This window comes from Pogoniulus pusillus, chromosome 42, assembly GCF_015220805.1.
Source record: "Pogoniulus pusillus isolate bPogPus1 chromosome 42, bPogPus1.pri, whole genome shotgun sequence".
Lineage (NCBI taxonomy): Eukaryota > Metazoa > Chordata > Aves > Piciformes > Lybiidae > Pogoniulus > Pogoniulus pusillus.
This window is the reverse complement of record NC_087305.1, coordinates 6,200,518-6,214,621: the sequence shown is the minus strand read 5'-3', so window position 1 is coordinate 6,214,621 and position 14,104 is coordinate 6,200,518. Positions and strand designations below refer to the sequence as shown.

Here is a 14,104-nt window from a genome sequence, read left to right as displayed (position 1 = left end):
TTAAATAAGATGCAGGTAGAAACTGTAGATGTGCATGCATGACTCAGACCTGCACACATGACTCTACCACGGATCCTTGTTTTGAGCTCTGTCTCACAGGTTGCTGATCACAGTCCCAGTGCCTGGCCATATATAAAAATGAGATCAAGTTCTACCTCACCTGTTTAACAGAGCTGGAGCCAATCCCCATGTTACAGATTATCTTCTCACTAGCTCCAGTGTCACACTGCTAAGACTAATTTTGGAACCCTAATCATAGTGTGCAATTCCTGTGTCTTTGCTGGACTTAGTTTTAAGGTGACTGAAGGCAAGTCTGTTTGTCAAAGGTATTTGGGGGGTGGTTTAGGGTTTCAGCATGTGAATAATTTCAGGACCAGGCCCTGCTCTCAGTCCCAATGCTTTGTTTTTTCTCCTGGCAGATGTAGTGTGCGGAGCTAACAAAGCACTGTGCCATTGTCCAGCCAGTCACAGCTTCTGCAGAGGTTGCACCTGAGTCAGGCATTCCATTTCCTTAGGCAAAGTGATTGGCTCCGGTTTAGATCTTTCCTGAGCTTTCTATTTAGATTTTTCCTGAGCTGTCTCATGCTGCTTCATCAAAAACCTGAGAACAAAGTGTTGTGATCATTTAAAAGATAAAATACAAGCTGAGCAAAGCTACTTGCAATGACATCTTTGATGTTTTATAGATTAAGGGAGTCTCTCATATGAATACCAGGCAGTCAGTCCTTCTGTCCTCTCTTTTCTGGCTAGGAGAGCTTTTATTAACTGAGATTAACACTAACTGGAAAATAATTAAACTATCTTATAGAGCCTGGCCTTCCCATCAGCACTGCTAATAATTAATCAACATCACCAATAGCTCTTAGTAGCCTTGCAATTCTGATTCACTCAGCCCCACACCACCCACTTCTATTCCTAGTTTCCTCGTGTGCAGGGAACAGAACTCCTTAAAGCAAGACCAAGAGGACCAATACAGAAACTAAAATGAACTATCATTTTCACTGTCCCCTGTGAGAAAATGTAATCTTTTCCTCCATAGTTACCCAGCACCATTCACCACTGATATGTGAATCTGAGTTCATCACTTAGGTTTGCTGTTCAGCTCCACAAAGAGGCATCTGTGAGGAAATCAGTGGCAGAAAAAAGATAAATACAAACATATATACACAAAAGAAAGGCTCTGCAGCTGGTACAAGCCCACCGCTGCTTTTGGTTCTTGCTGCTGTTCTATTCTGGCAACAAATTCAGTATGAGGAATGGAGCAGGGCTTCTCTAATCTGTTATTAGAATGAAACTGAGTCTTGACTCCTGAACAGGAGAGAAAAAAAAAAAAAAAAAAAAAAAAAAAAAAAAAAAAAAAAAAAACCAAAACAAACCCAAAACAACAAACAACAAAGAAAAATAAAAAACCCAAACAAACAAATGAAAAAACCACAATAATCCTGCAAGCAACTGGTCAGTTTTTCTGTTTTCTTTCACTTCTTCTGATGGCAGGAGGGAAGTGATCCAACGCCAGTTTCTGGGCAATACAAATGGGTCATAGCTTAAATCACTTCACTGCTGCTTAAGAGACCAGGCAGAGGTTGTGACTTCAGTACTTTATCATAGAATCAAGCAGGTTGGAAGAGACCTCCAAGATCATCGAGTCCAACCTATCACTCAGCCCTAGCCAGTCAACTAGACCATGGCACTGAGTGCCTCATCCAGTCTTTTCTTGAAGACGCCCAGGGACGGTGCCTCCACCACCTCCCTGGGCAGCCCATTCCAATGGGAAATCACTCTCTCTGTGAAGAACTTCTTCCTAACATCCAGCCTATACCTACCCTGGCACAACTTGAGACTATGTCCCCTTGTTTTATTGCTGGTTACCTGGGAGAAGAGGCCAACCCCCACCTGGCTACAATGCCCCTTCAGGTAGTTGTAGACAGTAATAAGATCACCCCTGAGCCTCCTCTTCTCCAGGCTAAACAGGCCCAGTTCCCTCAACCTCTCCTCATAGGATTTGTGTTCCAGGCCCCTCACCAGCTTCGTTGCCCTTCTCTGGACATGTTCCAGCACCTCAACATCTTTCTTGAATTGAGGGGCCCAGAACTGGACACAGTACTCAAGGTGTGGCCTGACCAATGCTGAGTACAGGGGAAGAATAACCTCCCTTGTCCTACTGGCCACACTGTTCCTGATGCAGGCCAGGATGCCATTGGCTCTCTTGGCCACCTGGGCACAGAAGGGAACAGCTTTCATTCTGTGGTGCTTTATGTCTATGAGATTCTTTTGATTGACTTTGAGATCACAGGATCACAGGATGTTAGGGGTTGGAGGGGACTCAAAGAGATCATCCAGTCCAACCCCCTTGCCAGAACAGAGCCATAGAATCTAGCTCAGGTCACACAGGGAAATATCCAGATGGATCTTGAACCTTTCCAGAGAAGGAGACTCCACAACCTCTCTGGGGAGCCTGTTCCAGTGCTCTGGGACCCTTACAGTAAAGAAGTTCTTCCTCATGTTGAGGTGCAACTTCATGTGCTGTAGTTTACATCCATCGCTCTTTGTCCTGTCCCAGGGCACAAATGAACAGAAGCTGTCCCTGTCCCTTTCTTCCTGCTACCCAGCCCACAGATATTTATATGCATTTATTAGATTCACTCTCAGCCTTCTCCTCTCCAGACTAACCAGCCCCAGGTCTCTCAGCCTCTTCTCACAAAGCAGTGCTCCAGTCCCTTCAGCATCCTTGTAGCCTTCCCTTGGACTCTCTTCAGCAGATTCTTGTCCCTCCTGAACTTGGGAGACCAGAATTGGATTCAATAATCCAGGGGGGCCCTCTTTAGGGCAGAGTAGAGGGGGAACAGAACTTCGCCCCATCTGCTACTCACATTCTTCTCAATGCACCCCAGGATCTCACTGGCCCTCCTGGCTACAAGGGCTCATTGCTATCCCATGGAGAGCTTATTGTCCACCAGGACTCCCAGCTCCACCTCTGCTCTCTAGCAGATCAGCTCCTAACCTGTACTGGTGCCATTTATTATTCCTTCAGTAATTATTATTCAGTAAGCCAAGCCAAGACAGCAACTGTGTCCTGGGCTGCAGCAAGAGCAGTGTGGCCAGAGGTCAAGGGAGAGGATTCTGCCCCTTGGCTCTGCTCTCCTCAGACCCCACCTGGAGCACTGTGTGCAGGTCCAGAGCCCCCAACACAAGAAGGACATGGAACTGTTGGAGCCAGCCCAGAGGAGGCCATTAACATTCTCAGAGGTCTGCTGCAGCACCTCTGCTGTAAGGACAGGCTGAGAGAGTTGAGGCTCTGCAGCCTGAAGAGAAGGCTTTGAAGAGACCTTGGAGTGGCCTTCCATGATCTGAAGGGGGCTACAGGAGGGCTGGGGAGGGACTATAGACAAGGTCTTGTAATAACTTTAAGCTGGTAGAGGGGAAAATTGAACGGATGTTAGGAAGAAGTTCTTTGCAGTGAGAGTGGTGAGACACTGGCACAGATTGCCCAGGGAGGCTGTGGATCCACAGCCTCCCTGGAGGTGTTCAGGACCAGGTTCGATGAGGCCTTGAGCAATCTGTTCCAGTGGGAGGTGTCCTTGCCTATGGCAGGGGGTTGGAAGTGGAAGAGGTTTGGGGTCCCTTCCAACCTAAGCCATTCTGTGATTCTAGGATCATGCAGTCTCCGAGAGGTGAATTAGCCACTTCCTTATCATCAGCAACCACATTTCAACATTGTTGAAGCCAGTGCCTGCATCTGAGACCATGCAGCAGCACTCTAGAGACAGGCAAGCCCCTACAGACCTGATTTTTACATCTGGGATATGTAGGGGAAAAAAAAAAAAAAAAAGATGGAATTCCAGGTAAACCTCAGAACGCAGTGCTTAATCCAAGCAAGCCAAAAGCAATCTTGTCAGCAACCTGCTGGTGTTTCCTAAAGGAGAGGGCTCCAATAACTGTTTGCTTACTTATAAATGGATCCTTTCCTGTGTTTGCCTTGTGCCTACTTCTGAAACCTTTCAAAATGGAAAGGTGTCCTGTAGTATTTGTCTTGGCTTTCCATTCCAAGCTGGGGGATTGCACACCACTTTGCCCGGACAGACGTGAATTCGGTATTAGCACTGCTCAGAAAGCACAGCTGTCGCTTGAGGCCCATCCAAGGAAACTACACTGATTTTGAAATTGCCTCTTATTTTGAATTTCTCTTTTTTGTGGATTTTTGGTAGGTTTTTTTTTGTTAGGAGGCTTTTACCATCTAGATCAGCTTCTCTGTTGTAAATCCAATTCAGTGGAGAAACCATCTGAGAATCCCTAAAGTTATCAACTTTTTCTTGCAACATCATTTACCCACATCTGCAGACTGCAGTGTTTGATTAATAGGCAGATTTCACTGACACTGCTCACAGCTAAACCCTTCATTTGCCTCTTACCCTCCATTAAGCATTACCTGAAGACTACAGTGAAAGAGAAGAGCAGAAGGTCCTTTTGACAAGAGAAGGCATGCCCAGAATCACAGAACCTTAGAGGCTGGAAGGGATCTCCAGAGATCATCCAGTCCAACCCCCCTGCCAAGGCAGCATCACCCAGGGCAGATTACACAGGAATGCATCCAGGTGGGTTTGGAAAGGCTCCAGAGAAGGAGACTCCACAACCTCTCTGGGCAGCCTACTCCAGGGCTCTGTCACCCTTACAGTCAAAAAGTTCTTGTGTTGAGGTGCAACTCCCTGTGCTGTAGATTATATCCACTGTCCCTTTCTCCTGTCACGGGACACAACTGAGCAGTGTTTTTCCCTTCCCTCTTGGCCCCCAGCCCTTAGATTTTCTTTTGAAGAAAATGTGCTGCAGAAAAGCTCTTACTGTACTGGCAATCTGAACACAACAAAGTGTTACTATGTTAAAAAACATAATAATCAAATGAGAAAGCGTTTTGTGAAGGTAAAAGATGTAAAGCTCCAAGTACATTGGGAGGGAGAAGTCACAAGTCTCTGTTTTGTGGACGTTCTGCATTGAGAATTGGATGTGTTCCTTCCACTCTTGATGCCAGCAGAGCTATCCATGGACAAACAGTAGATGGAAAGCCAAATGGTGCTCACAGCCAAGGGAAATGGAGGTTCTTGTGTTCTGCAGAGCTGAGTTTGTAGGAATCTTTAAGCATATTAGATGTGTGCAGGGCTGCAGCAGCATTAATAATGATAATGTACTTCTATAGCTGAAGCTCATAGTAGAGATGTAGCCTATGCTCAGCTGCAGTGTCCACATGCACCCAGTTTTGTTACCCTCTGGATTTGGTAGGGGCATTAGAGTAGAATCCTGTTGCCTTTTTACAGTGAAACCCAGATCTAATATTCACATGGGTCAATTTCAGGGACGATTGAAAAGATTTTATTCCTTCATCCCCCTTCCCAGTGGAAGCTACAGCATGCCTAATGCTATAACATGAAGCAATAGGAAGAAGATTCAATACTGTTTTCAACCATCTTGGATGCAAAGAGACCTTGTGAGCATATCTAAAGCAGTTTTGCAGCCCCTATTACAAGAGAGATATGGATATCCTGGAAGGTGTCCAGAGAAGAGCCACAAGGATGAGCAGAGGGCTGGAGCTGCTCTGCTATGAGGAGAGACTGAGGCAGTTGGGGTTGTTCTGTCTGGAGAGGAGAAGGCTCCCAGATGACTTTCTTGTGACCTTCCAAGTATCTGAAGGGGGCTACAGAAAAGCTGGGGTGGGACTTTCTAGGCTGTCAGGTAGGGATAGGACTGGGGGGAATGGAACAAAGCTGGAAATGGGGAGAGTCAGACTGGAAGTTAGGAAGAAGTTGTTGAGCATGAGGGTGGTGAGAGCCTGGAATGGGTTGTCCGGGGAGGTGGTGGCAGCCTTATCCCTGGAAGGGTTTAAGGCCAGGCTGAATGAGGCTGTGGCCAGCCTGATCTACTGTGAGGTGTCCCTGGCCATGGCAGAGGGGTTGGAACTGGATTAGCCTTAATAATAAGTCCCTTCCAGCCCTGACTGGTTCTGTGATTCTATGATTCTGTCCAGGCTGAAGACAGGTTGAATCATTTCAAAAGTGTAAATGTATTAGAAAGCTCTAAACACAGAACTACTTCTCAGAACAAATAAAAGGGGTGTGGGAAAATCTAAGCATGTACACAGACTGAATTCTCAGAGTAGATGTGTCCCATTCAGAATGGATTTATTGCATAGAAGCTGAGCAAACCAGTCAGACTCCTTCATTTGCTTCATCATCTCACTAATCCGTAACTAAAATTGAATGATTAAGCACAACAGCCCAATAACTTCTTTACACAACTACAGAAAAAGGTCAGTGAAATGCTGGGCCATGAAGCTGCTGTTGAATGAGGCTGCCGTGTTTGCTTAGTACCATCTTGCTCTCTCCATAGCTTGCACCCATCCAAAGTCCATGAATTAGATCTCATTACACAGAATCACAGAATGGTAGGGGTTGGAAGGCACTTCTGGAGAACATTGAGTCCAACCCCCCTGCCAGAGCAGGATCACCTACAACAAAACACACAGGTACACATCCAGGTGGCTTTTGAAAGTCTTCAGAGAACAAGATTCCACAAGTTCTGTGGGCAGCCTGCTCCAGAGCTCTGTCACCCTTAGGGAAAAAACATTTTCCTTCTGTTTGTGTGGAACCTCCCCTGCTCCAGCTTGCACCTATTGCTCCTTGTCACACAGAATCACAGGATGTTAGAGGTTGGAAGGGACCCAAAGAGGTCATCCAGTGTAACCCCCCTGCCACAGCAAGACCAGACAATCTAGCTCAGGTCACACAGGAACACATCCAGACAGGCCTGGAAAGGCTCCACAGAAGGAGACTCCACAGCCTCTCTGGGCAGCCTGTGCCAAGCTCTGGGACCCTTCCCAGTAAAGAAGTTGCCCCTTGTGCTGAGCTGGACACTCCTGTGCTGCGGCTTCCATCCATTGCTCCTGCTCCTATGCCAGGGAGCAGTGAGCAGAACCTGTCTCCCCCTCCTGACCCCCAGCCCTCAGATAGTTATAAACATTTATTAAATCCCCTCTCAGTCTTCTCTCCTACAGACTAAAAAGCCCCAGGGCCCTCAGCCTCTCCTCCTCAGGCAGTGTTCCAAATGCCTAATCATCCTCACAGCCCTCAGCTGGACTCTCTCCAGCAGATCCCTGTCCCTCTTAAATTGAGGAGCCCAAAACTAAATGCAGTACTCAAGACGAGATCTCATCATGGCAGAGTAGATGTCCTATTATTTGCCATCCCTGAGCAGAGCCTGGCTCCATCCTCCCAACACTGGCCCTCAGGCTCCTCTGCTCCAAGCTTTAAGCCCAAGCCTCCCTCAGCCTGTCCTCACAGGCCTCCACTGCCTGCAGCAGCTTTGGGCCTCTGTGCTGGACTCCTTTAAGAGTTCCCTGAGGTCCTTCTTGAACCGAGGTCTCAGAACTGGCCTCACCAGGGTGGAGTAGAGGGGCAGGAGAATCTCTATTCCACCGTCCACAAGCAGCATGTCAAAGTGCCTGTTTTTCCACAGCTGCAGATCTCTCTCCTGTGGTTTGAAGGTAATTTAGCATGGACCATTTCCCCACTAATATCAAGAAAGATGGAACGTGTGAGCAGAGGTGGTGTCAGCTAGCAGATGGTACTGCAGGCTGCCATACCGCAGGCTACAGGGGACAGCCCGGGCTGCTGTCACTGTGCTGCACATCAAGCTGCTGAGGAGTGAGCCCTGGCAGAGGTTGTGCTCTCTGCCTTCCTTCTCCCGGGGTTCTGATGGCAGGAGATAGGCAGCTCATTATGCCATGAAGTCAGCTGCAGGGAAGTCAACTTTTTGGGTGGGCAAAGGCATCTTGTCTGTGAATAATCTGGGTAACCACTGACTGCTAGGAAGCCTGACTGCACTCCCACCTTCACCTCTCAGCACTGCTTCCCCGGTCCTGTGCATCTCTGGGTGTGCAGAATGAGGGCAAGCAGACACTCTGCTGTCAGAGAGCTCTTCTTTCCTTTCCCTCGCTGGCTTTCTTTTGCTCAAGGACAAGCAGCTGCTTCTCAGTGTTACAATAAATCACTGGTATCACTTATACCCTTCTTAACTCTATTTTAGCTATTGCAGGCTCTTATCTTCCCATCTGCCTTCCCAGGGAACCTGAACTCTGTCTGGAGGGCAAGTTTCATCAGCTCTCCCAAGTCACCCTTGGTTACCTAGGATGCAATATTATATCTGTGCCTTTAACCCACACAGATCAAGACACCATAAGTAGCAAATTCTCCCAGGCAATGCATCTCTTGGTGCCTGTAGGGGCCAGAAGCAAAGGACAAATCAGTGAAGCAGGAAAGCTTCACTTCATGGCATGGATGAATTGCTTGTTTAAGGATTTGCAATTTTTCCAGAATAAGGGAATCCCAGTCTGCTCCTGGATGCCCATTTCCTACAGGCACCTGGCCTTCTCTCCTCAAGATAAGCTGCATTGTTTATGGAACATGAAGATTTGTCTAACGAGATAGGTGATGACCCACTTTAGAGCTACCTGATTGGCAAGTGAAGGGGAAAAGTATGCTTTAATTACTAGTTTCTCTGGGGAAGATTTCACATAGTCAAGCTAACATGACAGCACTTGGCAAATCTTGTTTGCTTTTCCCATCTTGCTTACAGGTCCATGAGACACCATTTGTAACAGCTACTGGAATCTTTACTAGACCAACTGTCCCTCTTGAGGACCCATTCCACATCTCTTCAGAAACATCCCATCCCCTAGCTGAGCATCCATCCACTCTTATTTAAGGACTACTACCTTTTGCCCTAATTAACTAAGCTAATTAGGAGAGTCAAGATACTTCAGGTTTAGACCTGGCAGCACCAACAATTCTGACAAGCTGAACAAGTCACTTTGGTTACTGATTTCTGTAGTGACACTCTGAGAGGTGAGCTCTGAGTTGTCATAGAATGGTTCAGGTTGGAAGTGACCTCAAAGATCATCCAGTTCCAACCCCCTGCCATAGGCAGAGACACCTCCCAGTAGGACAGGTCACTCAAGGCCTTGTCCAGCCTGGTCCTGAATACCTTCAGGGAGGTTGTTGAGCACAGATCTTTGATCACATTCTGGTGATTCTGTGCTCCATAACCTCTCTGAGCAACCTGTGCCAGTGTCTCACCACCCTCAACTGCAAAGAACTTCTTCCTAACATCCAGTTCAATTTTACCCTCTGCCAATTTAAACCCATTCCTCCTCACCCTGGCATTACAAGACTTTGTCAATAATCCCTCCCCAGCCTTCCTGTAGGCCCCTTCAGATACTGGAAGACTACTACAAGGTCTGTTTGAAGCCTTCTCCTCTCCAGGCTGAAGATTGCCAATTCCCATAGCCTGGCCTCATAGCAGAGCTGCTCCAGCCCTCTGAGCATCTTCATGACCTCCTCTGGACTCCAATAGTTTCACGTTCTTCTTGTGTGGGGGACTCCCACTGTTGGAGTTGAAGTGAAGGACTCGTTGGAAAGCTGTGGAACTGATCTTGTGGAACCTGAACTCCATTTCCCCAGCCTTCAATTTTGTTATCTATAGATTGTCAAGAACTTAGCAGGCCCTCAGGCTTTCAGAGACTAAAGAGAATTTCAGCTGATAGCTGATTAAAAGTGGTAAAGCATCTTATCTTCTGTAAGTTCCAGCAAAACAAAGCAACTCTCGACGGCTCTTAGTAGCAGCTCTTGGCGCTGCATTGTCTGCCTAGACACCCAAAGGCTGAGAAATTCAGTCCCAAAGTCCTTCAACACATGGCCAGTGTGGCAGTTTAAAACTAACCCTCTTCTAGCCCTATTCTAAATTGCAGACAAGAAGTAGGGAAATTCCAAAGACATTGAATAGAAAAAGAATAGCCAAAAGTGAATAGAACAGGGGTATTGGATACAAGCAAAAAACAGTAGATAAGTCTATATCAGTCCATTTTCTTGCTGATTTGCTGCACAAACTGCTCTTTCTCTCTGTGATTCTGCTTTGCCTTAGTCCTTGTCTCTTTCCTGACCTTCTGCTGGTGTACTGCATCTATGAGGTACTGAGAAAGGAAGCAGGGAGAAGGGAGGCTGCTGGTGGCCCTCTTCGGGGTTTGTCCAGGGGAGTCTTTGCTGTTATTTTTCTGAACTGTAAATGATTGGAAATGTATTTTCTGCACATACATTGTGTTTGATGTTTTTAGATTGCAGCTTGCCTGTGAATATAGCTTTGTTTCACTTCCAAACCTTCTGAGCTAGTCTAGTGATTTTACTTTGGGGGGTTAATTTAAGGGGCTGGGAGCCCCTCAGTGAACCAGGATTTCTTCCCAAAGTGAGGAAAGACAAACATCACACATGCACTACAGACCAGGCAAGGCACTCTCACAGTAGACACAAGCTGTAGCCACAGATAGCCAAGGGGAATCACAAAATCACAGAATTAACCAGGTAGGAAAAAAGATCATCAAGTCCAACTTCTCACCTAAGCCTTCTAATTCACTAACCCAGGGCACTAAGTGCCTCATGCAGCCTCCTCTTACACACCTCCAGGGATGGGGACTCCACCACATCCCCAGGCAGCCCATTCCAGTGCCAATCACTCTCTCTGCCAACAACTTCCTAACAACATCCAGCCTAGATCTCCTCTGGCACAACTTGAGACTGTGTCCCCTTGTTCTGTTGCTGGCTGCCTGGCAGCAGAGCCCAACCCCACCTGGATACAGCCTCCCTGCAGGCAGCTGCAGGCAGCAATGAGCTCTGCCCTGAGCCTCCTCTGCTGCAGGCTGCACACCCCCAGCTCCCTCAGCCTCTCCTCACAGGGCTGTGCTCCAGGCCCCTCACCAGCCCTGCTGCCCTGCTCTGGACACGTTCAGCACTTCAACATCTTTCTTACATTGAGGGGCCCAGAACTGGGCACAGCACTCAGGGTGTGGCCCCAACCAGTGCCAAGCACTGGCCCTGCTGGCCACACTGTTCCTGATTCAGCCAGGATGCCACTGGCTGCCTTAGACACCTGGGCACACTGCTGGTTCATGTTCAGTTGCCAACCAGTACCCCCAGGTCCTGCTCTGCCTGACTGCTCTCCAGCCACTCTGTCCCCAGTCTGTAGCACTGCATGGGGTTGTTGTGCCCAAAGTGACCTGCCACTTGGACTTGTTAAAACTCACAGTGTTGGACTGTGCCCATCTGTCCAACCTGTCCAGGTCCCTCTGCAAAGCTCTCCTGCCCTCTAACAGATCCACACTTGCTCTCAACTCAATGTGGTCTGCAAACTCAATGCTGGAGGACCCAATCCTCTCCTCCAGATCATCAGTGAAGATATTACCCAGGACCAGGACCAGCACTGATCCCTGGGCACACCACTAGTGACAGCTGCCAACTGGATGTGGCACCATTCACCACCACTGGGAAGCCAGAAGGTACAGGCATTCTGAACACCCCCAAGGCAGCAGTTCTCTTTCAGGCTGCTCTCTTGGGTGGCTCACTCACAACCACACACAGCATTGAACAAGATGAGCTTTGTCTTTGCCTTCTGCATGCCAATTTTAAAGATTGCAAAATGTCCATTGGAAAAAAAAAAAAAAAAAACAAACAAAAAATAGCCTCAGTCAGCAACCTGCAATCCATTATGGCAGTCAATCAAAAGCAGACTTTGTCAACTCCTCCCTGTTCTCCTGTGCCTTACGATCCTGTTGTTTTTTTGTCAACAATAAAAAAGGATTAATCTTCATTGCTGGGAAAATTGTTTTCTGGACCAAGGTGTAGCAACCTTGGCTACACTACTGATCCTGGACTCCAAACCAATCCAGAATTAGTTATTTTAAAGTGGGGTGCCTTTGTTAAGCCCTGGTGAGTGCATTTCCTAGTGCTGAACAAATCTATTGCTCAGGGCAGCACTTTTATACAGTCACTGCTGGATCAGAAAATGACATGTGAGGGCCACACAGACTCACAGAATCACAGAATGGTTTAGGTTGGAAGGGATCTCAAAGCTCATTCAGTTCCAACCCCCTGTCATAGGCAGGGACACCTCCTACTAGAACAGATTGCTCAAGGCCTCATCCAACCTGGTCCTGAACACCTCCAGGGAGGTTGTGGATCACAGAATCGAGCCTCCTGGCACACACCTTTACATATTTATAACCATTGACGAGTTCACGTCTCAGTCTCCTCCTTGCCAAGCAGCACAGCTCCCTCAGGCTCTCCTCACAACAAGGCTGTTCTATTCCCCTAATCACCTCTGTGGCTCTGTGCTGGACTCTCTCCAGCAGTTCTGTGTCCCTCCTGAACTGGGGGGCCCAGAACTGGACACAGTACTGCAGATGTGGCCTCAGCAGGGCAGAGTAGAAAGGCAGGAGAACCTCTCTCAACCTACTAACCACAGTCCCTCTAATCCACCCCAGAATGGCCTTGCCACTCCTGTCCACCAGAGCACACTGCTGGTTCATGGTCAACCTGCCATCCACTAGGCAGGAGCACAGGCCTTCGCACTGCTCCTCGCAGCACGCAGATGCAATTAAGCCAAACTACAAATTCCCTCTTTAAAGTGATGTCTCAGTTCTAATTTAAATTCCCAGAGACTCCAACAAATTTGATAGAACCAATAACAATTCGTAGAGTGCCCTTCCCTCTTCCTCCTCCTTTCCCAAAAGAAAGGAATCAGAAAGGTAAACACACCCAAATAAATAATCTCAATCCATTTGGAAGTTAAAAGAAAAAGTTTAACAATAGCTTAAAAAGGTATCTGAGGTAGGGAAGTTACAAAGGTTAGGGAAGAGAAAAAATAGCAAATATGAAATGTATAAATACAACCTGATTGTGATGGCCACGTGGTGAAACGAAGAGAAACCAGGAACTGATGGTGATGGTAAGAGCGAGGCAGGGAGCGCAGAGAGATGCAGAGAGAGAGGAGCAGGAAGTCCCCCTGCTTTTATGGGACAGGAGGGGGGAGTGAGCTAACCATCACCTGGTGGTGTTCAGACCCACCCCTGGGGAGGGGTCAAGACCACCTAGGGTCAGGTTCAGGGTTACTCGCCCTGGAAGGTTAATCCTGTACAAGTGATACTGATTTCCTTTTGTGTACACTGGCTTGGTCAGGTCACCACATCCTCACCATCAGACACAGCATCTCAGGTACCAGCTGCTGGGGGTTCTGGGCTTGGGGAGTCATCCCCACAGAGACATTCTTTAATAAGTGTTATTTAAATAATGCTTTAGGGACCAGAGGAAATTATGTAATTGAAACATTAAAATATTATTAGTGGTAAGCAACAGAAATTATTGTTCTGGAGTAGAAAAAACATTTCCTAGAATAACCTGTGCCAGCCTTAATTACACTTCCATTGTATTTCATCTTCATGCTCCCCACTTGGAGAGGGAGAGGTGGGTGGAAGATAATTGGAACAAGGTGAAAATGAGTGCTCATTAAATTGCAGACTACACAAGCACTCATTCCATGTGAGAGGGCTGTAAATATGACTTTTAATGAAGTTATGACATGCTTGCCAATAAAACTCATTCACTTCCCAGTATTACAGTTAATTATACACAGCCAGAGCCATTTATTGCCCATCCCTTGTTAACTCTGCCTGGGCTCATTAACCCCTTCACAGCTCTCCTCCTGAGCAGGAAGAATAAGCCCAAGAGGCTGCAGGAATTTTAGGAGAAGGGCAATGGGTGGAAGCTGAGGCATAGGAAGTTTCATGTAAACATGAGGAGAAATTTTCTTCCCTGTGAGGGTGACACAACCCTGGAACAGGCTGCCAAGGGGGGTTGTGGAGTCTCCTTCTCTGGAGATGTTCAAAACTCACCTGGATGAGTTCCTGTGTGATCTGCTCTAGGTGATGCTGCTCTGCAGGGGCATTGGACTGGATGAGCTTTGGAGGTCCTTTCCAGTCCCTGACATTCTGTGATTGTGAGAACAAACACTTGTAAAGAACCTTTGTGAAAGTGCAGATGCTCCAGCTGGGAACTGAACTGGGAAGTACAAATCTGGAGAAATCTGCAGCACGAAGCACTAAAGGATAAAGTGCAGAAGCAGCAGTAGGACCGTGAGTGGAAGGTGTGGAGAGCACAAAATTCTGAGCCACCAGGACTGCAGCACATCTACAAGAAACTCTGCAGAAGGTGGACAATAAGAAGTTTTCTCTACAGTG

General features: G+C 47.4%; 1 long non-coding RNA gene across 1 annotated transcript in view; it reads right to left on the bottom strand.

Annotated features, from left to right (window-relative positions):
• LOC135192439 (uncharacterized) overlaps positions 1-12,842 on the bottom strand; it is a 29,215-nt gene extending 16,373 nt beyond the window's left edge. The window contains exon 1 of the long non-coding RNA XR_010308988.1: positions 12,762-12,842. This is a non-coding gene — a long non-coding RNA (uncharacterized LOC135192439). The remainder of the gene's footprint in view (positions 1-12,761) is intronic.
• Between the last annotated feature and the right edge of the window lie 1,262 nt (positions 12,843-14,104).